Below are 26,739 nucleotides of genomic sequence, written 5' to 3'. Positions count from 1 at the left end.
CATGCTAGGGAGCTGTGGGAAGGGTTAAAAAAGTGACATGCTGGTGACAGACTCCCTTTAAACAGCTCCCACTGCACGGAGCCATATTCTGTCAAAAAGGTTAGTGACACCTTAGTTTTTGTCTCTGACCCCCTTGTTACAAAGTCCAGAATTTTGGGCAGGACCCGAGACACTTGCTAGCAGGAATCAAGTATAACCCCCAGTGGAATTACCCCGATCACCAACTCGCAGGAATTTTCCCACAGGCCCCACCATTTTGCAGCCATTTTCACAAGTCAGTTTTCTAGCAGTGTATTGGCAGAATGGGGTGGCTCTACTAATCAATGGGGATGGGATGGTGCTCTATATCTCGGTGTGAACTCCACACAGGGCCGCTGATAGGCCAGTACAGCTGGCCCAGTTGTACCGGGCCCGGCTGGCAGGGGGGCCCGGGCTGCCGACTCCCGAGCCATTTTAATTTTTTTGCTGTCAGTGGGCTGGCTCCAGTAACAGCAGGCAGTGTGGGGGCGGCGCTCACTCACTGACGTCACACGCCTGCTCCTCCCACTAGGCGGCGCAGGCGCGTGACGTCAGTGAGTGAGCGCTGCCGCCCGCACTTGTTACTGGAGGCTGGAGGGTGGAGGGAGGAGGCAGGAGCTGAATGTAAGGTAGTATTTTAGTAAAGAGATGAGCGCTGTGCCTGTGCTAAAATTAAAGTTACTGTCTGCAGCCTGCACGGCTGCACAGATTTATTAATGTATACTACTGTGAGTGGCGGGGGGGGATCTATATGGATGACGTCATGACGGCACTGTTATAGGGAGGGCGGGGGATCCGTGGATGGCACTGTTATGGGGGGGGGGTCTGTCATGTGGATGACACTTATGGGGGGGGCCGGGGGGTCTGTGGATGACACTTATGGGGGGGATCTGTGGATGGCACCATTATGGAGGGGGATCTGTGGATGACACTGTTATGGGGGGGATCTGTGGATGACACTGTTATGGGGGGATCTGTGGATGACTGTTATGGGGGGGATCTGTGGATGGCACTGTTATGGAGGGTATCTGTGAATGGCACTGTTATGGAGGGGTATCTGTGGATGACACATAGCATAAGATGCTATATACGGTATGTGTCATCCACAGATCCCCCTCTATAACAGTGCCATCCACAGATCCCCCCATAACAGTGCCATCCACAGATCCCCCCATAACAGTGCCATCCACAGATCCCCTCCATAACAGTGCCATCCACAGATCCTCTCCATAACAGTGCCATCCACAGATCCCCTCCATAACAGCGCCATTCACAGACGACCCCCCAGCGCCATAAATATCACTTGTAGACAAATCTGCATGTTGTTTCAAGGCGGCGTCTGGGGAGGGGCCAAGGGCGGGGCCAGGGGTGTGGCTGAAGGAGGGATCAGGGGGTGGAGCTGAAGGGGGCCCCATCATGTATGCTGTACGGGGCCCCATGATTTCTATCAGCGGCCCTGACTCCACACACCAAAAATTGATACAAAAGGATAATTAAGGAAGATATGGCACTCATATATCCGGAAGACTGCTCAAATATTTAATTTTATTATATTAAGATATTCTGCAGGTCACAAATTACTAAAAATCGTACATCTAAAATCAACATACAAGATACGTAAATTGTACTAGAAATACACAATAAAACCATTAAAACGTCACTAAAATGACGATTATTTGATATTAAATAGCTGAGGAATAGGGTATTCGTTAAACCTATGTGCCTAACAGCAAATATAGTCAGGTCATCGAATAAAGGTGATAGTTCAGGCTGGACGTCGATCAAACCATCTCCCTGTATTCGATAACCGCGATTCACAATATGTTCTAGTTAACAGATATAATAGTCATTCAAACCAGAATCTCGATTAGATGGTCTCCAAATATTCAGCATTAATAATCTCTATTAAACATGTTGGAATACATTTGTATAATTTTCCCAGATGGCAGGACGTGGTTTCAGTTCGATTACAAGGTGGGTGCTTGTAGGAAGGACCACCTTGTAATCAACCATATTCTCATATTCATCAAAACAAGCCTTCGCATCACACATATGTCCGAAAGTTTTAATTACTAAGTTTTAACTATTAAAGTTTTACAAATGTTTTTATTTATGTATTCTCTTAAAATCAGTTATATGATGATTATTCGTATGATGAGGATTATTTTAGTAATTAAAAAAGAGGAAATGAGGGTATATCTTGAGAAAGAATTAAGATGACTTCAAATCCTTCATCCAGGTTGTTAGGAATGTCTTTTCAGCAGCATTGGACAAAAAAACGCATTGGGGGAAAAAAACGCATGAAAACCGCACCATGCGTTTTTTTTTTTGTTTTTTTTTTCAAAAGCAAGATTTTGACATATTACATCGATCTGATGGTCAAAAACTATGGATAGATGCAATAATTTGGATTAATAAGATGAATAACATCAAAGTGACTTTGTACATCAAAATCCGGGCCAGACTTTCTACCTAACTGCTATCATGGTCCAAGACAGGATTTTCTTCCTACTGGATTTCAATCAGGAAATGGGATATAAAAAGGTGGGTTCCAGATTACCACTGAGGAAGAAGTCAGAATTCACAAGACTTCGAAATGCGTCTGGGATAAATTTGGACCCTCCAAAACCACCATTTCTGCGTACGCTACAGACCACCAGGATCTGCACCTCTCTCTTATCTGCTGGCTGAGAACAGATTGTCCCGTGCCTACTAAAGAACTCCCTGGAGCCATATTGTTCCACTCCACCTTAATTGGAGCAACCCAGGATTTGAGCACGAGGGACGCTGAAACAGCGGAGACCAGAGGAAAGGCTTTATTTTGCTTTGGAGGTAAGGGAGTAGTACAGCTCATAAAGAGGTGGGACGCCACCAGAGAGCTGGAATCCCAAATTATTCAAGATAATCTGTGAAATCTGATATAGTGTTTCTATAACGAAATATTGACTTTGTGAGCCGACCAAATATATGGTGTTGGATCGATACAACACCTGTAACTCACAGCCAATAATCGAACTGAAACCATGTCCTGCCATCTGGGAAAATTATACAAATGTATTCCAACATGTTTAATAGAGATTATTAATGCCGAATATTTGGAGACCATCTAATCGAGATTCTGGTTTGAATGACTATTATATCTGTTAACCAGAACATATTGTGAATCACGGTTATCGAATACAGGGTGATGGTTTGATCGACATCCAGCCTGAACGATCACCTTTATTCAATGACCTGACTATATTTGCTGTTAGGCACATAGGTTTAACGAATACCCTATTCCTCAGCTATTTAACATCAAATAATCGTCATTTTAGTGACGTTTTAATGGTTTTATTGTGTATTTCCAGTTTCCTAGCAGTACCTGCTCCAGCGAACAAACAGGCTTCTAAGATGTCGTTGCCCCTAGCAACCACTTTGCCTTGTTCTCTGCGGTAACTTTTCAGCATGAACGCTTGCCAGCGCCCATAGCAAACGGTTGTCTCCTGTCAGCAGGGATGCTTGCCTGCATCCTCCACCAAATGTGAGGGATTAGCTCTATCTCTGGAGGTTTCGGTCACAGATATCAAACCATGTTGCAGTCCAAACATTGCATTTATTTTGGTACACCAGCAAGACCAGAACAACAAAACAATAAACAAATACTTGCCCGGCTGGGCTCTAACTAAACATACAATACAATCCCTGACTCACCTATAAAGTGCTGTTCAGATACAGTGTCAGATCTGTCTTCCTCAGCCAAGCGTATACCAGCCCCCAGGCTGTAACACGGTCAGTCCAGGCTATTTCCCAGCCTCATGGTTTTTCAGCCAAGCCCGGCTGAAACCACACATCCAGAGCCTCACCTGGCTTCTGGTTGTAACTACACCCCCAACTGACAGTCTGGGATGGGCTTTTACTCCCCAGTAATGACTGTGGCACCTGGTGCTGCCTCAGATTTGCTGATTGACGGGGAAGAGATGGAAAAACAAGTCCCCTAATAGCCATGAGGCCTGTCACTGCCTCACAGTATATATACACACACACACACGCATATATATTTATGTGTGTGTGAAACGTACAAAATCAGCCGGTTACATCATACTTCTCTACTTCGCTGTGTTTATAAATATATATATATATATATATATATATACACTCACCTAAAGAATTATTAGGAACACCTGTTCTATTTCTCATTAATGCAATTATCTAGTCAACCAATCACATGGCAGTTGCTTCAATGCATTTAGGGGTGTGGTCCTGGTCAAGACAATCTCCTGAACTCCAAACTGAATGTCAGAATGGGAAAGAAAGGTGATTTAAGCAATTTTGAGCGTGGCATGGTTGTTGGTGCCAGACGGGCCGGTCTGAGTATTTCACAATCTGCTCAGTTACTGGGATTTTCACTCACAACCATTTCTAGGGTTTACAAAGAATGGTGTGAAAAGGGAAAAACATCCAGTATGCGGCAGTCCTGTGGGCAAAAATGCCTTGTGGATGCTAGAGGTCAGAGGAGAATGGGCCGACTGATTCAAGCTGATAGAAGAGCAATGTTGACTGAAATAACCACTCGTTACAACCGAGGTATGCAGCAAAGCATTTGTGAAGCCACAACACGCACAACCTTGAGGCGGATGGGCTACAACAGCAGAAGACCCCACTGGGTGCCACTCATCTCCACTACAAATAGGAAAAAGAGGCTACAATTTGCACAAGCTCACCAAAATTGGACTGTTGAAGACTGGAAAAATGTTGCCTGGTCTGATGAGTCTCGATTTCTGTTGAGACATTCAAATGGTAGAGTCCGAATTTGGCGTAAACAGAATGAGAACATGTATCCATCCTCTGATGGCTACTTCCAGCAGGATAATGCACCATGTCACAAAGCTCTAATCATTTCAAATTGGTTTCTTGAACATGACAATGAGTTCACTGTACTAAAATGGCCCCCACAGTCACCAGATCTCAACCCAATAGAGCATCTTTGGGATGTGGTGGAACGGGAGCTTCGTGCCCTGGATGTGCATCCCTCAAATCTTCATCAACTGCAAGATGCTATCCTATCAATATGGGCCAACATTTCTAAAGAATGCTATCAGCACCTTGTTGAATCAATGCCACGTAGAATTAAGGCAGTTCTGAAGGCAAAAGGGGGTCCAACACCGTATTAGTATGGTGTTCCTAATAATTCTTTAGGTGAGTATATATATATATATATATATATATATATATACACTCACAGCAAGGTAGAGATGTATGATGTAACTGGCTGATTTGCTACATGTCACACCAGGTAGTAAGTAATAATTTGTAAAGGGATGAAATACTTATTTGCATAACTGTATATATACATTACAGAGTGTTGGCGACAGATAAAAAAGTAATGTAAGCATTGTACCTGGTCATTTTCTGTCACGGTTCTCAGTGATCCACTCTGAGTGCCTCTTCTTAAATCCGACCAGTGTTTAATGATCACCATCGCAGTGTGCTTCCCCTTAAACTCCCTCCGCAGCTCCTTCCTTATTCCCTGCCCAATAATCAGTTTTTCCTCTTGGACCCGGGTCCGGTTATAGCCCCGCTCCAACATGTGCTGCAGGATAATGATGCAAGCATATAATCCCAAATTTTTTAACCACAAGTATTGAAAGTAATGTCCTTGACAACACAGCAAAAAGTATTTAAGTCTTTGAAGGGGAAATATTAGATTTAACGTTACCGTTATAAGATTGGATTGTATTGCAATTGTATGTGTGTGGGGTCTGAGCAATCGGATATTGGCCAGCTGAGCAGAGATGTGCATGTCTAATGAAGTGACGGTACGGTATGGGGTGTACAGCTGTTTCGCCTTCCCGTGGTGCACCCTTCTCCTGACCAACAAGACACAAACTTTAATCTATAGAGAGTGTGTTTGTGTGTGTGTGTGGTATATAGTGTGTGGTATATAGTGTGTGGCAGGAAAATGAATGTGCATGTGAGAGATATTTTGCTGCTGTCCATACATACATGCTACAGACATAGTGGTGTGATGTCACAGCAATACTAAGTGCACCAATCAGTAATAACCTGACAAATTGTGAAGTTATATGTATTGCGCAAATATGCACATTATTTGCAATCGCAAATATATTAAAACACTCTATAAAGCTATTGTTCTGCCATACATGGGAAATGTAATCAAAAACAATGTTGTAATGTAAAATACTTACCGCGATCAGGAGTTCTTCCTCACATTCGCAAAAGTTGCTGCCAACCATTTTCTCAAGTCTCAGGAAACCTCCGGCAGTTTGAAAACTGTAGCAAAACTAGGCCATGCCTGTATTGCGCATGCGCAATACATGCATATTGCATTGCCGATTTTCGCAATCAAGAAAATAATTGCGAATTCTCAAATTCATGAATTTATGACGAATATTCGCAAACAAATTTGCGAAATATTGCAAATTCGAATATTGCCTCTGCCGCTCATCACTAGCAGTTATATGTTCTAAAGCATTTTTGGCTTTTATTAGTGGGGGAAAAAGGGGCTTATTAGCCATTGTGTGGTGAAGTGCGAAAGTTACAGCCCTTTTTGGCGTGTATTAGTGGCACAAAAAAAAATGTATTTGCCGTTCAGTGGTGCAGTTATATGTTCTAAAGCCCTTTTTGTTGTGTATTAGTGGCAAAAGAACAATATATTTGCCATTAAGCAGTGCAGTTATATGTTCTAAAGCCCTTTTTGTCGGGTATTAGTGGCAAAAGAAAACGATATTTGCCGTTCAGCGGTGCAGTTATATGTTTTAAAGCCCTTTTGTGGAGAGCATAAGTGGAAAAAAGAAAAATATATTCGCCGTTCAGCAGTGCAGTTATATGTTCTAATTCCTTTTGTGGAATGCATAACTGGAAAAAAGAAAAATATATTTGCCGTTCAGCGCTGCAGTTATATGTTCTAAAGACTTTTGAGTCATGTATAAGTGGAAAAAAATAAGGGGTATTTGCCGTTCAGTGGTGCAATTATATTTTCTAAAGCCTTTTGTGGAGTGTATGAGTGGAAAAAAATAGGGGCCTATATGCCATTCAGTGGTTCAGTTACAGTATATGTACTAAAGACTTTTGTGTCATGTAAAGTGGAAAGAAATAAGGGCCTATTTACCAATCTGTGGTGTAGTTACATGTTCTAAAGCTCTTTTGTGGAGTGTATAAATGAAAAAAAGAAAAATGTATTTGCGATTCAGCGGTGCAGTTATATGTTATAAAACCTTTTGTGGAGTGTATACGAGGAAAAAAGAAAAATATATTTTCCATTCAGCGGTGCACTTATATGTTCTAAAGCCTTTTGTGTTGTGTATAAGTGGAAAAGAATAGGGGCCTATTTTCTGTTCAGTGGTGAAGTTATATGTTCTAAAGACCTTTTGTGGACTTTTTTGGGGAGTTTTAAATTCCTTTTTATTTATCTGATTTATTTGACCTAACAGTGTGTCAGACAGAGAAGTGCCAGGCCCTGCACAGGTGAGTGACAGAGGCCTAAATTTTTCTAGAGCAGGCACAGGTCGCAGCAGAGTAAGGGGGCGTGGCAGCAGTAGTCGCAGCGAGAGGCCTGAGCTCCCGGTGTCATCTACCGGTTGTGTCTTAACCAGCAACCCAGCGATTCTTGAATGGTTGACTCGATCATCCACTTCATCCCAAGTGACATCAGACACCCCCAGCCAAGAGTCGTGGGTTCGTCATACGCAACCCTTAGTTGGCATGACCCGGGAGCCGACCCTGTGCCCTCACCTGTACCCAACCTGCCTCTGTCCTTTTCTGTTCCCTCAGCCAGAGAAGTATTATATGCTGTGGGCTCAGCTCCATTATACAGCGATGACAAGCTACTAGAGGACAGTCATCAGCTATTGGCCAGCCAAGATGTGGAGGAGACATCTGCCGCTTCCTCCGCTAGGCGGGGAAGTAGTGATGAGGAGAGTGGTGTGGGAGCTGGTGTTGCGAGCGGTGAGGCTCCTGACCCAAAGACCATTGAGGAGGACATCAGTGATGTGCATATAGGACTCGATGATGATGATGTAGCTGATCGCACTTGGGAGGTGGGTGAATTAGGGGATTTATCATCATCTAGAGAAGAGGGTAACAGCTTGCCCATGAGACAGCGGTGGAGACAGCAAGTCACTAGCGTGGTCGGGAGTCAGCAGGGTGGCAGCAGTGGGCGATCGGTAGCCAATTGTGCCCGGGGTAAACCACCCACTTCGCAGGAAAATAACTGCCCCGAAAGTAATGTTTCACGGGTTCACGGAAGCAGCGGCGGTAGCAGTCAGTGCGTAGTGTTGGGGGTAAAATCAACTACTCGGCGGTGTGGCAGTTTTTTGTTATGCCCCGGAGGAGGTGAACATGATCATATTTAGAATCTGTGGGCAGAAGGTGAAGCGTGACCAGGGTGCCAATGTTGGCACCACGGTCCTGCGTCAACATATGCAGCATCACCATAAAGTGGCCTGGGAGAACCGTGTTTCCGATGTGGTGGTCCAGCCTGCCGCAGCAACCTCTGCATCACCCAGTGGCACACATCCAGTTTCATGCAGTAAAGGCTCCACCACCTAAGCCGAAGGGAGCTGTCTGTCCTTCCCATCACCTGCTGCTCCTGATGCTCCTGCTCCTCCTACTAATCATCAGTCATTATATCAGCAATCGATCACCAGAGTGATTGCTAAGAGACAACAGTATATCCAATGGCGCAGAAGCTGAATGTGCTCCTTTCCAAGTTGCTGGTGCTGCAGTCCCTCCCTTTCCAAGTGGAGGACTCTGAACCTTGCAGAGAACTGATGGCTTGTGCCGAGCCGAGGTGGAGGGTCCCAAGCCATCATTTATTTGCCAAAAATGCAGTACCAGCCCTGCACACACATGTAGAACAGAAGGTGGGCCAGTCCTTGAGCCTGTCTGTGTCTGCCAAAGTGCACGGCACCAACATGTGGAGCTGTAACTACGGTCAGGGACAATTCATGTCCTTTACGGCCCACTGGGTGAATGTTGTTCCTGCACAGCCACACCAGCAACTTGGCAAGGTGACGCCGCTTCCGCCTCCACGTTGTCACACTGTTGGTCCTGCGACAATGACCGCCTCTGCCTCTTCATCCTCCACCTTGTCCTCAGCCTCCACTGCAGGGAGTGCCCCCACAGTGCCCCACCAGCATAACACATGTGCAGGGCACGGCGGTGTCACACTGCTCTGCACATCGTTTACCTGGGCGAACAGAGTCACACAGGGGAGAAACTTCTCTGTGTCCTTTATCAAGAAATCGAATCCTGGCTTTCTCTGCGACAACTCAAAATCGGAAACATGGTGGCCGCCAACAGGAAGAACATGGTTTTGGCACTGCATGAAGGAGGGATAAGCCATGCGCCCTGCATGGCACACATTTTTAATCTGGTTGTCAAGTAGTTCCTGAAGTCTTCCACCCATATGCAAGACATCCTAAAAATGGCCAGGAAATTTGCATGCACTTCAGCCACTTGTACACCGCAAAGCAAACCCTCATTGAGCTGCAGAGGCAGAACCGCATCCCCCACATAGGCTGATATGCGACGTCTCCACCCATTGGAATTCCACTCTTCATATGTTGGACCGAGTATACGAACAGAGAAAGGCCATAAACGATTTATTGATGATCCAAGCGAACAGGAGTACTCCTCTATGTAACTTTGATGTCAGCCAGTGGCAGCTCATGTGTGACACCTGCCGTTTGGTAATACCCTTTGATGAGGCCACGCTATTTGTCAGTCACCAGGACTACGGGATTAACAAAGTAATTCCACTGCTTCATGTCCTGGAACAAATGCTGGTAAATCTAGCTGCTCAGGGTAATGGAGACGCAGGAGCAGCCAGAGGAGTTACAGGGCGATGAGGAAGACGAGGCAGATGACCAAGACACACCGTGGCAGTATGCAGTAGAGATGGAGGCAGGGAGTCCCTCCGAGTCACTTGCACAAATGGCCCGATGCATGCTCACTTGCTTGTATAGTGACAGCCTAATTGTCAACATTCGGCAAAGGGTTGACTTCTGGCTCTCCACTTTGTTGGACCCTCGCTACCGGTCCAAAATGGGGTCCTTTTTTTTACACCCGCTGAGAGGGAGGACAAACTGAACTACTATAGAGACATCCTATATAGTCAGTTGGCCACTGCCTATCTGTGCCATCATCCATCCTCTCGCAGGTCTGACCTGGGGGATCCTCTGGGCTCACGTTCCTGTGCCATGGCTGCTGTGGCAGAGTGGGATGGTAGGAGCAGTTCCAGCTCCATTAGCAGCAACTTGAGTCTAGAGTCGCTGATGAGCAGCTTTCGTCACCCGCCTAGTGAAGAAACTACTCACCAGCAGCAGCAGCTAGACCTGAAGCAGGATCTGAACCAGCAGGTGGTGGCATACTTGGACAGTACCCTGCCACCCCACATTGAAGATTTGCTGGACTACTGGGCAGCCAAACTGTATTTGTGGCCGCAACTAGCAGAGTTTGCCCTGAAAAAGCTGTTCTGCCCGGCCAGTAGTGTGGTATCAGAGTGGGTGTTTAGTGCAGTGGGGTCCATAGTTACCCCAAGAATACCTCGCCTGTCCACCAAAAATGTGGAGAGACTGACCTTTGTCAAGATGAATCAGGCGTGGATCAGCCAGGATTTTCACCCACCAATGCCTAATGCATCAGACTAGATTATACATGGTGCCATACCAACACTTTGATAAAGGAGACCGAATTCTTCTGGCTACCTTCCTCAGCTACTATTCTGATGCTGCCACCCGCCTGATGCCACACATCTGATGCCAAGTAGAGATGTCCCAAACTATTCGCCGGCGAACAGTTCCCGGCGAACATAGCTTGTTCGCGTTAGCCGCGGCGGGCGAAGATATGCGATGTTCGGTCCGCCCCCTATACATTATCATTGAGCAAACTTTGACCCTGTACCTCACAGTCAGCAGACACATTCCAGCCAATCAGCATACCCTCCCTCCCAGACCCTCCCACCTCCCATCAAAAAGCAAGGACAGCATCCATCTTACATTCATTCTGAAACTGCAGTGTCACAAATTTGACTAAGTTGTAATCGCAATGCGATTAATACAGGTTATATTAATCGCATTGCGAATTTAACTTAGAGCTGGGTTCCTAATGGTTGTATTGCTAGAATATAACGAAGATTGAGAATATAGTGCTACATTCGTTATATTCGTGAATTCTTGCAATACAACCGTTAGGAACTAAGATCTAAGTTGTAATCGCAATGCGATTAATACAGGTTATATTAATCGCATTGCAAATTCAACTTCGAGCTGGGTTCCTAATGGTTGTATTGCTAGAATATAACGAAGATTGAGAATATAGTGCTATATTCGTTATATTCGTCAATTCTAGCAATACAACCATTAGGAACTTAGCTCTAATTTGAATTTGCAATGCGATTAATGCAGGTTATATTAATCGCATTGCGAATTCAACTTACCAAACTCTGCGTCAACTACGTAATTTTCCATGGGAGTTTTGCCATGGATCCCCCTCCGGCATGCCACAATCCAGGTGTTAGTCCCCTTGAAACAACTTTTCCATCACTATTGTGGCCAGAAAGAGTCCCTGTGGGTTTTAAAATTCGCCTGTCTATAGAAGTCTATGGCGGTTCGCCCTGTTCGCCCGTTCGCGAACATTTGCGTTCGCCGTTCGCGAACAGAAAATTTTATGTTTGCGACATCTCTATTGCCAAGTGCTCCTTCTTTCACCCACCATCTCCAGCTGGTACTCATATTGCCACCCACCTCCCCACTCTGTCACCTTGCCACTCTGTGGTCTCCTGATGCTGCTACCATCTCCTTACTCTTTCACCGGGTCACTCTGTGGTCTCCTGATGCTGCTACCACATCCCCACTATGTCACCTTGCCACTCTGTGGTCTTATGATGTTGGTGTCACCTCTACACTATGTAACCTTGAACTCTGTGGTCTCCTGATGCTGCTGCTGCCACCTCCACACTGTAATTGTGCCACTCTGTGGCCTCCTCCTGATGCTGCCGCCATCTCCATAATCAGTCATTGGGCCATTCTATGGTCTCCTCATGCTGCTTCCACCTCACCACTATGTTATAGAGCCACTCTGTGGACTTCTCATGCTGTTCCCACCCTCCCCACTTCATGACTAGGCCACTATTTTGTCTTTTGACCTGACTGACATCATCATTAATTTGACCTTTCTTCTGATCTGTCAGAAGGAAGGAAAAATGAGACGCACAACAGATCCTGTATGTGTAGCAGCTGTAAGGGCTGTATGGTCCCATCAGAATTGGCTTATGATTTGGTAGCCAAAAGTAGGAGTGGGTTAAAAAAAAACACAAAAAACATATTCCACTCACTTGTCATCTCTGTTTTGGATCCACTCCTGTTTTTTTTTTGGCATTAGAAATACTGATGGATTACTGACCAAATGCTGACCGAGTGAATGCGGATGCTTAACACACAGGATCTGTTTTTTGTGGGTTATTGTTCTGATGGATCAGAGGAAGGGCAAAATAATCAGTGACGTCAACATAAACTTACTGCTGACACCCTCTCCACCCTGTCGGGGAGCTCTACTTGTATAAGCGTTTAATAGAACAGATTCTGTAGACATCTATGTGGAATAAGCTGACGGTGTAAAAGGAGTGCGCTTCTTCTTGGCTCTAACATCGACCTGTAAGGCTGAGATCATACTTGAGTTATTTGATCAGTTTTGGCCCCATGACTGCCCATAGAAGTGAAGTGTGCAGTGATTTTAAGATCGACGCCTGTCATACTGAATCACAGTATTATTTTACTACCAAAGCAGACTCCCTATGCGTGTTACTGCAAGGCACAATGTTCTACACCACTATAAAGGGTCTCTTCAGCCAGGAAATAGCCGTTTTTTCCCCCCGAAAAATTAGTCGAATCGGCCGAATAGAATTTTTTAAAATTTCGCTCATCTCTAGTCATAAACAGTTTAAGCCATTTAAGCCACATTCTTATAAGTGAGATAAGAACTGAGCTATAGTGAGTGTTTATAGAGATAAGGAAAACGTCTGCTGAGCTGCATGCCAGAACAGAGTGAAAATTCAGATCCTGCTACTAGAGAAACTGAAGGCTGCACAAGGACAGTGGTTATTTTTTTTTTTTTTAATAAAGACCAGTTTTTTATGGTTAGCTCAAATTAGTACAATGTAATAATTAAAAAAAATGCCCCTAAAGGTGAACATAGCCTTTAAAGCAGAGATTGAGCAAGACAATAACTGTAATTCATTGTTTCTAGAATACTTTTCTCATTTTTTTTTTTTTATAAAAATTGCACTTCTTACACGTATAACACAAAGGGGAAATTTCACACACCATTTTCTCTAATCTTTCCCTTGCTTTGGTTCATCAACACATAGCAACCCTCAAGGAAAAAACTTTTTTAATGTTCTATTAATACAGTATGAGGATTATTGTTTCCTTTGAATTGATAAAAAGGTATTTGTTCAAATGTAAATGTTATGAATAGTGGATTAATCAGGAAAAACTGTTTAGAAATCTGTTCAGCTACAATGGAATTTTTGAAAATTAACATGATTATTGAGTATTATTATTTAAATGTCACACACAGTATATGGTTTGTATCCTCCTGGAGCAAAACAAAGCAAATGGCAAATGGCAATTTTAAATTAGTATTATTTCATTAAGGCTTGTATGCTTATGAGTTAAAGACATTTCATATTGTGCCTTTCCTGCTTGTACAACCTGAAGATCAGGACTGAGCTGCTTGTTTATAGAACCATGGAGAAGGAAATGACATTAAAAGAAACTAAATGTATTCAACCAGAGGGACTGTATTAATTTTACTTTACTTTTGGCAGACAATATTCTGTGTAATGACCAAATACAAAAACCTTATTGAATAAAATGAAAAATATGGATGGATAAATGCAAATTTGCGTTTTCAATAATCATAAAGCAAGATAAAACAATATTACACCAATATTTACAAGAAACATTCAAGAAACCAAATTGTGTAACACAATGACACATTATGTTCCACCACTAAATTTAATCTTTAACCTACATTGTACAAGTCTGTTCTTTAAACAAGGCATCCACCCAGAAGCTGAGCAGACACCTTAGCTGCTAAGTGACTGTTGTTTTACACAGCAGACATCAAGAGGCAATAGCCCTCAGATGCCATGATCAGTTGTGATTGTGGCATCTAAGTGGTCTTTCTCTGGAAGCACTGCACTCCCAGGGCCTCAACCACTCCCCAGGGAGCTGTTCAGTTTCTATGGCAGCCTCAGACTGAGGCCTTCCACAGCAAAGTTCCATAAGAGTGCAGTGATTCTCTGATTACATGTACAAGTCCCCTAGGGGGACTTAAAATAAGTGTAAAAAATATTTTTGAAAATATAAATAATAATAAACATAAATAATAAATAAATATCATAGTCATTGACATGTCCTCTAATGCCTGAACTATTAAAATCTAAATATATTTATTCTGAACGGTAATTTTTTTTAAAAATAAATTAGCCTCTGAAATAATTCACCTACTAAATAAAATTGACTAAAAATTGATCAAAAAATTATACACATTCCAAAATGGTATTAATAAAAACTACAGATAACTCCACAAAAAAATGATCCTTGCAGTGTTTAATAAATATACATTCATATAAAAAGTTATGGGGGGGTCAGATTAAAACACAAAGTGTTAGGGGGGCTTTCCCTGCACACTGATGGCACCGACTGCTTGATGCATTAGCTCAATTCTCAGAACCTCCACACCAGCTCAAAGCGGCTATTGCAGTGACTCACCTGTGATCTCTTCCTGTTACACAGCTAGCTTCAATCATGGGCAGAATCAAGAATCATTCAGCTCCTGCAAAACTGACTGAAGTTTTCGGTAGATTGACAGGTCAGGACTCAGGCCTACCACGTGCCTCTCCTCCTGTGCATACTCATTCACCTGCTTCCTCGCCAAGTATGTGCTCGAAAACTGTGGTGGGCGACTGGTCTCCCCTGCCCTCCCTACCTCTTATTGAAGGTACTTTATGATCCTTATTTCACTCACTAAGAGCTTTTCTAAAAGATGAAATGCCGGGGCAGATGAAGGAATTTTGGAGGGAACTCCACTAACTAAGAGAACGCACAACGCACGTGGAGCACAAAATGGGTTCGCCTCATCACCCAATGCCCTGATAGACGCCAATGAGGAATTGAAGAAGGAAGATAGTAGGCTGTCAGCTAAATTACATGATATGGAGTACCGACATAGGCATAACAATGTTCATTTGCGTGGGGTACCAGAGTCAGTGGGGACTGCCAACTTGGAGCCATTGTTGAAAGACTTGATAAAAGCTACTATTCCTAAACCTTCTCATTTGGATCTCACTCTTGATTTCATTTAGTCTTGAGCAAATTGAGCTTCAGGTCATAGATCCAAAGTTGATTCGTTCAAAAACTTCGACTTTAATACTGCCTCTCTACAGTATTAAAATTTATGGGCTCTGTGTAGGCAAAGTTTGCATTGCCTGAAGGCGCACATGACTTTTGTGAATTAATTTGGTATTCCTATCTGCATCTTTAAAAACATTTTAAAATAGATATCCGAAGTCAACTTAACTTCAAATTCCTATTTAAATTGTTTTCAAAGACGCTTGTAGAAATACCAAAATAATTCACCAAAGTCTCCGGCAACTTCGGTCGATATCCGAATTTTGCCTATACGGAGCCCATACATTTTAATGCTCTATGGAGACAGCATTAAAATCAAAGTTTTTGAACAAATTAACTTCGGCTCTATGATCTAAAGCTTGATTTACTCAAGACTAATCTCATTCACAAAATTCCTAAGCCATCTTGTATGGAATCGTCAATGCCCAGAGTTTTTGCGCAAATTCATTTTTTCCAGACCAAGGAGGCCTTTCTGCATGTGCTGCGCCAAAAGTCCACTACTGCAGAGATACTCCAACAAATTGCTGTGTTTTCAGACCTTTCTGAGGCTACATTAACTAAACACCGAGAATCTGCTGATATTACCAAGCTTCTCCTGGGTATCAGATTCAATATCGATGGGGCTTGCCATTGAGACCTCTGATTGGGCATAATGGAATCCATCATGTCTGCTGCCTCCTCAACTAGCTTATCAGAAGTTACAAGCCTGGGATCTCCATCCTTCATTGGCTCATCGTACCAGTAATCTCACTGACAAGACTGACAAGGTTTCCTCTGGATGGGAAACGTTGTGACTCCATCTCAGTTACCTAGTTCTTTTTTTAAACTTTCTTTTTTTTTTTTTACTTTAATTTAGAGCTGTTATATGGAGCCATTTTAAAGGTTCTTTTTGCCCCTTGCTGCAGTGTGACCTGTGAAGTGGTCACAGATCTCAGGACATATGGCTTGGCTTCCAATGTGTAAAGGGCTCACAGTGTGAATTATGTTTTAGACATTCCTGATATTTTGTGCTGGACTGGAAGATATTCTAGATCTTTTTAGGTGGTCAATCAGAGTGTCATGAGATGCTATCCAAATCCAGCTATATCTGCAGTTGATGGAATGGCCAAAAGAGCAAAAAGTAACAATCCAAAAAGTAACAATTCAGTGACTTCTTTAAACAAAGTGCTAGCAGAAGCTAAAAGGGAAATTCTCATAGAGGGGAATTTTAACATACCAATAGACATAGCCTTAGACTGTAATAGAATTTCCTCCATTAATAGGAGAGATCTTAAACATACTCTCAGAGATTTCTCATTACATGACATGGCATTATCAACATGCAGAAGATAGGGATTACACCTTTATTTCACAGGCTCACTCGTCCCAATCCCATATTGATTGTTTCTGTTGACATTTTGCACAAAGTTACCACTCGGACATTGGGAGCGCTACATGGTCAGACCCTGCTCCTATTAGTATCATAGGGGATGACAATGTCCCTAACCCAAACCCCATGGTATGGTGGCTAAACCCATATCTCCTCAGATATAATTATAGAACAGAGGAGTTTCTCTCCTTTTTTAAGGAGTTTTGTTTTGAATGATATTGAGGACATCGCTATCATTTCACTATGGGGAGCACAAAACGTTTAAAGGTAAATGTGTGTGCTCTTAAGAAGGCTCATGAGAGGGAAATTCGAGACACGCTTCAGTCCCTTCAGACTGTTAAGGCTCAACATGAAATCTTCCGTGTATTTGCAACAACAGCCATCTTCCATACGCTTTAAGCTTAGATCCTTGCTGTTCTACAGGTATGAGCACTCGGTCCGCCGCATGAAAGTAAGGTCCTATCATATGTGGGAAAAATCGGGAGCTTTACTGGCCAGAAGACCAAACCATAGGGCTGCTTGTAGCAGAATTGAATCCCTTTAGTTCTAATGGCTCAAGGGTGACATATCCCAAAAAGATTGAAAACACCTTCGTTGAGTTCTACTCCTCCTTGTATAATCTTACAAATTATGCGAATACCCCCAACCCACTCTTTTTGACATGCATGCATTTTTAGATTCTATCTCCTTACCTGCCTTATCTGATGAGGACATATTCATTTTGAATACCCCTATTTCTGAAGTGGAAGTTCAGACAGCCCTTCTAGTCTTGAAAACCCAATAAAGCAACTAGACCAGAGGGGTATGTTGCAGAGTATTATAAACTGTTCGCCTCTTTGTTAGTACTCTATATGACTAAACTATTTACTCACTTCTTCTCCACTGGGGATATACCCCATGAAAAGCTAATGGCCATCGTCGTTACCTTGCCCAAGCCAGGAAAGACACCTAATCATTAAGCTAACTTTAGGCCAATTTCATTGCTAAATGTGGACCTTAAAGAGGACCTTTCACCCATTATGACAATGTGAACTAAGTATACATACATGGAGAGCCAAAAAATATATTAGGTCAGCACTACTCACTGGAGTCCCAGTATTCCAATTTGTGGTGGTGCCTGCAGCGTTGGATCCCGGTCTGGGGGTTCCCGTAGTAAATAGCAGAAAATGAGGAAGCCGCGGCACTCAAATGGATCAAGTAACAGTTTCTTTTATTTCACCTCTTGTGGCAACGTTTCGACCGAATGGTCTTTATCAAGCACAATACAACAGTGGTACAATGAACATATAAATACCTCCCCTTGGCCTCACATTGGCCTCAGTTCAGACATACCCTTTTAACCCTCTATGCACATTATATCATTTCAAACATATAATACAAGACACAAGTCCTCATTAGTTCAGTTATTAAGATGCTAAGGTCTTTGCCTACCGTGCCACCATGCTGTTTGAGCCCCGCCCGGATCTACATCGCTCCGGTGTATTAGCACACTGTGTATTTCACCTGGCGTCCCTCTGTTACAGCTGCGCTTGCGCCGGTGTCGTCACTTCCGCCCTTCTGATTCACTTCCGCCAGTCCTTCGACGGAGTTGCCGATCACATGACTGGAGGTCTAAGGTGACGTATTGTCACCTGATCGAAGTTACTAAGTAACCGGACGCCAGGCTCTATTGATATGTATACAACTTCTAGAGAGGATCTTACTGGGACGCAATGCGGCGATCCAGAGCATACCAGAGCGTAACCATGCATTCCAGCATTTATTTAACCATATTATACATAAAGCACTGTAGTGTGGGAACTATTGCTGCCATTCCGGATCCATTTTTTTATATTATATTACATTTCATTTCTGGATGAACCACATGGTGTTGAATTACTGTTCGGCATATCCACCATTCAATCTAAGGCTGGTATATAGATCATAGGCTCCAGAGGAAATCAGCCCCCAGCCCCCATGGTCATCCAGCCCTATAGTCACATTCATTCTTACGGGTTCTACGGAGTGGGAGGCTATACTCCAAAGATTGGATCCGCCTTCCCCTTTTACCCCTTCTCCTTTTTATGGATACACTGCCATTACATTACCCAGCTCAATCACCATAACCTCCATTTCCATTACTAGTCCCTAGAATGACAGCAGCAGATTCCCCACTCACAGTTACCGGTCATTAGATCCATTCTCTCCGGTATATATCTGGATAGCATCACACTACCCTGCAGAGGTAGAATCAATCTCTCCACTAATAAATATTTTATAGATTCCAGGTACGGTTCTCGCACAGCACGTGCACGGCTGCATCTAGAAATCAAGATAAAAGTAGAAAAATGTACATAAAAAATGAGGATACATAAAAGTGAAATGATACAATACATGGGCAAAGGTGTCAAATTATATAAAAGGAAAACACACATATGGCTTTTGGCCAGATGCGTAACGTACACATCCTGATCTAGGGTTCAGAAGAGTGAGCCAACCTTAAATTCCCTATTCAGGCCTTTTGGCTCCATGGTCTCTAATTCATAGATCCACCGTAGCTCTTTCTTTTTTAATAGCTTCTCCCTATCTCCACCTATCCTATATCTAAGCTGGGAAACATTATGCCTATATTTCCAAAAATGCTCTGGTACCGGCAACTCGACTTCATCCTCACAATCCTTATTTTGCTGACTTTCTTTTTTAGCAAATAGCTTGCGTATAGTGTACCTGTGTTGATTTATTCTTTTTTTGCATGGTTGAGTCGTCTCGCCAATATACAGGAGACCACACGGGCACTGCAAACTATAAATAACAAACTCTGTGTTACATGTGTAGTGTCCCCTGATGTCATACTTTTTCCCGGTTCTCGGGTGGAAAAAGGAGTCACCCTTGACTAGGCTGCCGCAATTGCAGCAGCCCAGGCAAGGGTAACATCCCCTCTTCCCATCCTCTTTCTTTTTAACTTTTACATCAGCTGACACCAGGCTGTCCCTGAGATTTTTAGGTCTTTTATATGAGATTAACGGGGGAGATTGAAATTCTAATACCTTCGGAAAGGACTGTCTCAATATATGCCAATTCTGCCTTAGTACATTGGAGATCTTATTACTCATCTTTGTGTATGTAGATACAAATGGGATTCGACTAGCTTTTTGCTCCTTACTTTTCTCTGTTGTATTCAATAGCTGCTGTCGATCTTGGTTCCTCACTTTTTCAAGGTGTCGATCTATCAACTTTTTGGGATATTTCCTGTCCCTAAATCTTTGTCCCATTTTTTGTAACCTATCCTCTACCATACTCTCATCCGATACTATTCTTCTCGCCCATAAAAACTGTCTCAAAGGCAATGACTCCACTGTCCTCCTTGGGTGTGCACTGTCAAAACAAAGCATGCTATTCTCATCTGTTGGTTTAATGAATAGGTCGGTTTCAAGTTTACCCTCCCTAACATAGACCATCGTGTCTAGGAATTGTAAGGATTCTGTCGAGTATACAATGGTAAATTTCAGCTGGTCATGCAACTGATTCACAAAATTATGGAAACCATGCAAATCTACCTCCGTACCATTCCAAATGAGGAAAATGTCGTCTATATACCTCATCCACCCCCTCACATTCGTGAAGAAGGTGGATGGGTATATAGACGTCTCCTCTAAATAAGACATGTATATATTTGCATATGTCGGGGCCACGTTGGATCCCATCGCGGTACCCCGACATTGCTCGTAATATACGTCTTCAAAAAGGAAGTAGTTATTGTACAGTAAAATTTCGAGAAGGGAGATTAAAAAGGACTTAATTTCGAGTCCAAAGTCGGATCTCTCCAGAGCCCACTTCACTGCCTCCAATCCCAGTTCATGATCGATACTGGTATATAGGCTAGTGACATTAAATGATACCAATAGATCTCCCTCTTGAAATTCCAGTGTCGCAAGTTTGGATAAAAAATCTGTAGTGTCCCTGACATAGGATCTGGCCTCCATTGCGTATGATCTAAACATTTTGTCAAGGAATGTAGCAGCATTTGAGAACACAGATCCTATGCCAGACACTATGGGACGTCCTGGGGGGTCCTTTAACCCTTTATGTATCTTTGGGAGAATATACAAGAGAGGAGCCACAGGGTTCTGAGGAACAAGATAGGTATGTAGATTTGCATCAATAAGATCATTCGCAAAGGCATTATCTGCTATTAATCTAATTTTACGTAAAATGGCCCATTTTGGGTCCTGGCTTAGGTTTATAAACTCCTCTATCCTCTACCTGTCTCATCACCTCAGCTTTATACCTATCCGTGTCCATCACCACTGTGGCTCCTCCCTTGTCCGCCTTTTTGATGGTAATTTCCCTCCTATTTTTTAGTGCCGTTAATGCCACTTTCTCACCCCTGGTCAGATTGGCGATATTAACATCCACTCTAGCTCTCTTAAGTTTCTCTATCCCCAATCTGACGAGGGAGACAAAGGTCTCAATGGCCTTATTACAGTGCTTTATGTATAATATGGTTAAATAAATGCTGGAATGCATGGTTACGCTCTGGTATGCTCTGGATCGCCGCATTGCGTCCCAGTAAGATCCTCTCTAGAAGTTGTATACATATCAATAGAGCCTGGAGTCCGGTTACTTAGTAACTTCGATCAGGTGACAATACGTCACCTTAGACCTCCAGTCATGTGATCGGCAACTCCGTCGAAGGACTGGCGGAAGTGAATCAGAAGGGCGGAAGTGACGACACCGGCGCAAGCGCAGCTGGAACAGAGGGACGCCAGGTGAAATACACAGTGTGCTAATACACCGGAGCGATGTAGATCCGGGCGGGGCTCAAACAGCATGGAGGCACGGTAGGCAAAGACCTTAGCATCTTAATAACTGAACTAATGAGGACTTGTGTCTTGTATTATATGTTTGAAATGATATAATGTGCATAGAGGGTTAAAAGGGTATGTCTGAACTGAGGCCAATGTGAGGCCAAGGGGAGGTATTTATATGTTCATTGTACCACTGTTGTATTGTGCTTGATAAAGACCATTCGGTCGAAACGTTGCCACAAGAGGTGAAATAAAAGAAACTGTTACTTGATCCATTTGAGTGCCGCGGCTTCCTCATTTTCTGCTACATACATGGAGAGCGGCGCTCGTGGATCTCACTGCACTTACTATTATCCCCGGGCACAGCTCCGTTCTCCCGCTATGCCCTCCGGTATCTTCGTTCACAAAGTTATGGTAGGCGGAGTCTGCCCTTGTTCTGCTGTAGCGCTGGCTAATCGCATTGCAGAGCTCACAGCCTGGGAAAAAAGAACCTCCCAGGCTGTGAGCTCTGCGCTGCGATTGGCCAGCGCTACAGCAGAACAAGGGCTGACTCTGCCTACCATAACTTAGTGACTGAAATCTCTGCCTACCATAACTTAGTGAGCGAAGATACCGGTGGGCATAACGGGAGAACGGAGCGGCGCCCAGGGATAATAGTAAATGCAGTGAGATACCCGGGCGCCGCTCTCCATGTATGTATACTTAGTTCACATTGTCATAATGGGTGAAAAGTCCTCTTTAAGCTATTCTCTAAATTACTAGTGAATAGACTCTACAAGGTTCTTCCGAGACATTTAACAACCAAGTGGGATTTATACCCAATCACCATTGTAGATATAGTACAAGGAGAATTATTGATCTGGTGCAAATAGCAGACATTTCCAGGACTCACATGCTTTTCATGTCCCTCCATGTTAAAAAAAACTTTTGACAGGGAGCACTGGGTGTTCCTGGAACAGGTTCTATGCAAGTTTGAGTTTCAAGGCTCTTTATTAAGAGCCATCATGGGGTTGCATTCTTCCCCGAGGGCTAGGGTGTTGGCCTCTAGTTTCCTCCCAAATTATTTTCAAATTAAGAAATAGAACTCATCAGGTGTTCCCGCGGTCATCTCGGTTTTTGTTTTAGTTACAGGTAGTGTTGATCGTGAATATTCTAATCACAAATTTTTATTGCAAATTTCAGCACTTTGAGAATTCAAGAAGATTTAGAATATAGTGCTATATCTTCGCAATTGCAAATATTCTTGATTTTTTTTCATCAGTACTCTCACAGCTTCTTGCTTGTGGGCCAATGATAAGGCTGCAATATCTTTATCTGAGCTTAGCAACATCCCTAGCAACCAATAGGAAAGTTGCCTGCCCCTTACTATATAAGAAACTCAACAGTAGCCATTTTCTGCAGTTTTTTGCAGTTCTGAGTGAAAGAGCAGTGTCATTGCTGTGCTCTGTGCTTTGCTGAATCATCTGGATCCGTATTTAATTACATTAGATAGTTAGTTAGCTCATAAATATAATACAGATAGTTAGTGGGAGATAGTCAGTGTAGGTTAAATAGTGATATAGTGTAGCTGATAGGTTCCAGTGCAGGGTGTTAGGCAGTGTGATAGGAATTACTGTGCTGTGCATTTTCTCCAGTCTCAGGAAACTTCTAGCAACTTGAAAAATGTAGCAAAAGTGAGCCACGACTGTATTGCATATGCAATACGCGCATATTGCATTGCTGATTTTCACAATCAAGAAAATAATGACTGGAGATCACGAATTCTAGGATTTGCGAATTTATGGGGAATATTAGGACAAAAATTCCCAAAATATTGTGAAAACGAATATTGCCTATGCTGCTCATCACTAGTTATAGGGCATTTTGGGGAGCTTTTGTACACAGAGTAGGTTCACAATTCATTAGAAGGCTTAGAAATTTAGAAGCAATTTATAAAAGGACCAGTTCAGTTATGAAGTCACTTTGTGGGGCTTACATAGTAGAAACCACCCATAAATGACGCCATTTTAGAAATTGCACCCCTGAAATTATTCAAAATTGTTTTTTACAAACTTTGTCAACCCTTTATGCGTTCCACAAAAATTAAAGGAGAATGGAGATGAAATTTCTAAATTTCACCTTTTTTTTAATTTTTTTTCCTGTAACACAGCAAGGGTTAAAAGCTAAACTCAATATTTATTACCCTTAGGCTACATGCACACGAACGTTGTTTGGTTCTGCTTCCGTTCCTTTTTTTTGCGGATAGGATGCGGACCCATTCAGTTCTATGGAGCAGTTGAAAATGCGGATAGTCAACCGTTTGTTTTCAGCGTCCGTTGTCCGTGGTTCCATTCCGCAATAAAAGTAAAGCATGTCCTATTCTTGTCCGCAATAGTCTGTTTGCTGACCCATTCAACTCAAAGGGACCGAAAAAAATGCGGATGACAAACGGAAGCCATCCGTATGTAATCTGCATTTTTTGCGGATGGTTGCTTAGGAAACCCCTGTCCAAGGCCTGTGAACTTGTACAGGAAGTTTAAACTGGTTTTGGCCAGATTTTGGACATTATACTATACTGCAGAGTGTTTGCAAAGTGCTCTTGGAAAAATGCCTCGTTGGGATGTGGCAAAGCTTATTATGCTTGTCCAGGAATGCACCAGAGCTCTGGGACACCAGGGCCAATGTCTACTACGACAGAATAAAAAAAGATGGGTCCTGGGAGAAAGTGGCACAACGAATAAAGCCTGGATAATGGGACAGAGCAGACAGCAGAGGTCGTGCAGATTTCGGTTAGTGCAAGCTATGTGGTTTTGTGTCCTTATCATTGTGTCCTTGCCCTTGTGTCCCCCCCCTGTGTTCTCAATAATTTATTTTGCAAGTAATCACATGAGGTAATATTTGTGTCCCTTTTGTGGACATGCTTCTGGTTTGGCCTGTGCATGTTTGTCATTCATTATGTGTTTTCAAATGTGTGAAGACAAATATGTTTTAATGCATGTCCTGACCTTTGCTCCAGCACACAGTAGTGATGTCTACACATTGTGCGCCTTTTACAGTTTTGTACACATGTGGGCCTGTTAGAATTTATATGGTGACATCTGTCCCCTTTCCAAACATATTATATTGTTAAAGGTCTAGTCACAATATTCATCTCCTTCATCAATTTATTTTACACATTAGTATCTAATGCTCAACATCAGTACAACAATGTACTGTCCGACATTGCCCAGGTGTGTTTTTTCCTAGGCATTTGATGTTCATGTACGTTTTCAAACGCTGCTGTTAGCCAGAACTGGGCCGAAATGTTGGAAAGGACATTGTTTTGCTGCTATGGAGTTTGGCCTGGTGAGGTGACAGTGTAAGCGGAGACCATAGTAATCCCTGCTAAACGATGTAGAAATGCATTAGCTGTGTATACAGAGCTAACTCAGGCTGGGACATGCCTGGGCCGTGTAGTTACAGTGGGCGGCCCATGGACATCTGTGACTGATATGTAGGCTGCGGCTTGTTAGTGAGCTATGCCCTACTGTTCTATGTGGTGTTCATTATGCCCTTTTTAGCATGTTTTTCAAACTTTTTTTGTTTAGGGTCATCATTTGATGTTACTTTGAATGTGTATTTTTAGACAGAACTTATATAATGTATTGTTTGAAATGTTTTATGTTTCCACAGTCAAAAAAACTAAAACGCTATGGAACAGTTGCAGAGACCAGTTCAGTCGGGAACCAACAGAGAAGGGGCGCAGTGGTGAAAGTGGATCCTGCAAAATACCGTACATGTATACCAAACAGTTACGGTTTCTTAAACCAGTTATGGATTTGAGGCCGTAAGTTTTGTTCATATATCTTAAAGCATGTTTGTAACTGTATGTCATTGCCTGCTATTTGTATATTTGAAGGCCTATCATCCGGATTTGGTCTGAAATATATGATGGCTATGGCCTACCCATCTGATTATATTTTTTTTAACAGAGGATGCACAGTTTGGTTTTGTGCTGACTTCTAATTGATGCTTGCCAGTTATTTTTTATGTTGGCTTCCAACCCGCCTGAGCCAAAAATCCCCCAAATCACTGTTTAGCAAAGTATGCCAAGCAATGTTTTTTGCCCTATCCCTTTATATATACAGAGTGACCGAATTTCCACACTTGGTTAGCTCAGGAATGTGTTGACATTTTTTAAACTCGGACAGCTCTTAAGACTAGTGTTGAGCGAGCATGCTCGGCCGAACTGCTGTTCGGCTCGAGCATTGCTATGCTTAGCCGAATGCTGTGGGTGCTTGAGTACAATTTAATACAATAAAAGTCAATGGGAGACCCGAGCATCAAACCAGGCACTCCCTGCTCTGAAGAAGAGAGGGTGTCTGGTTCACAAAAAAAGGTTAGAAATTGATGGAAACCCCATCAAAATGGTTTGGAAACAGCATTAAGAGGATGGCTGGATGTGTCTTGGACTCCTATTATCTATGACATACAATAGACAACCACACAAAGGCTATATGCCAAAAGCCAGGTATGTGGAAGACAAAAATCTATCCATGAGACAGATAACAGTCAGCATACCTTACAATGGTAGCCTTGTGCACTATGAGACATTCCAAACCAGCTCTCATCTGACTGAGAGCCAGTAAGCCTCATAGTTGCTTCACATCTTTTGGATGGCTTGTGTGGACCTGCGCACCTAGATCAATATCATTAGAGTGACAAAAAGTTTTCTGATTGTCCTAACATAATATTCAATAACCTTTCTATAAAGTTTTTATTTATGTAAAATGAGTAAAAACTCATTTGAATAAACATGGGAATATGGGAAAGACATGTAAATGAGCAGAATCTGCCTTGTTTTTCAGCTGAAATACCATTTGCATGGAAATTTTGCAATCTACACTACTTATGAACAGTGCCATCTATTGGATTCATAGTCTTGTAATAAGACTATGAAACCGATAGATGAGTCATGAACAGCGCCATCTATTGGTTTTGCAGTCTTATGACAAGACTATTAGACTATAAGTCTATGAAACCAATAGATGTCGCTGTTCATCTTGTTGGGGCGCTAGTAAGTGGGGCACCCTGCTCAACAGAGTCTACACACAATGTAGCACTCAGCCTTTTCCATGAAAAATTTGTAACAAAAATTTGCGATTGTGTATTGATCTGGGTGCACATG

Source organism: Bufo bufo, chromosome 4 (genome assembly GCF_905171765.1).
Source record: "Bufo bufo chromosome 4, aBufBuf1.1, whole genome shotgun sequence".
Taxonomy (NCBI): Eukaryota; Metazoa; Chordata; class Amphibia; order Anura; family Bufonidae; genus Bufo; species Bufo bufo.
Note: the sequence above shows the minus strand (reverse complement) of the source record.